We start from the raw sequence: 811 nt of genomic DNA on the forward strand, positions 1-811 counted from the left end.
ACTGCACACCTAATATTTGGCAGTAGCACCATTAGCCAGGCTAACTTTTGTCCTCAATGTTACATGCAAACTTTCACAAGAGAATGTTTGAGGAGAGGGAAGATGTTTGTTTTGCAAAGGCTCCCTGCTGTCAGCTACTGCACATGATCCTAAAACAAAAGATTTAAGTAGATCCAAAGGCCCAGAAACAGAAGCTGTAATTAATATCCTAAGCATATGCAAGGAACCATTTTCCAGACCTTGAAGCTGAGCAGTGCATGGTTCAGCGAAGAGCAATGTAAGGCACAGGGTGAAAAGACTGGGGGTTTTTCTTGCTCTTTCAAGCTTTCTGTCCAGAGGCTTCAGGACCATTGGCTTGGATCCTAACTTACTGTGCGAGTGGAACAGAATATATGTTCATGGCGTGGTGCAAGATATGGCATGGCTGAGTTGGGAGCTGGGGATGGAAGAATTCACAGAAATAATCCTTCCCCTTATACTTTACAAATTTGCCAAGCATAGGATATTCTTGTAGGTGTAATGGTGCAACCCTGTAACAGAAGTGCAGTTTTAAACTGTCTATTATAGGCAGATGTCTACAATACTGAATTCGGATATTTTGAAATGTTCAAGTTGGAATTGTCTAACCTGATCTTTGTTGCCTTTTAGCCTAGCATTCACTAGCACCTAGGAACATTCCCCCGCCCATTCTCCCCCTTTCTCTTTAAACATGTAACAAAACGTTATTGCTATGACTGCCTTCGTTCAGGCTATGTCCTAATTGTGAGCCATGGTGTATCAAGCTGGAGACATGCAAAATTCACAAAGGTGC

The sequence above is a fragment of the Podarcis erhardii genome (genome assembly GCF_964252035.2).
Source record: "Podarcis erhardii genome assembly, chromosome: 9".
Taxonomy (NCBI): domain Eukaryota; kingdom Metazoa; phylum Chordata; class Lepidosauria; order Squamata; family Lacertidae; genus Podarcis; species Podarcis erhardii.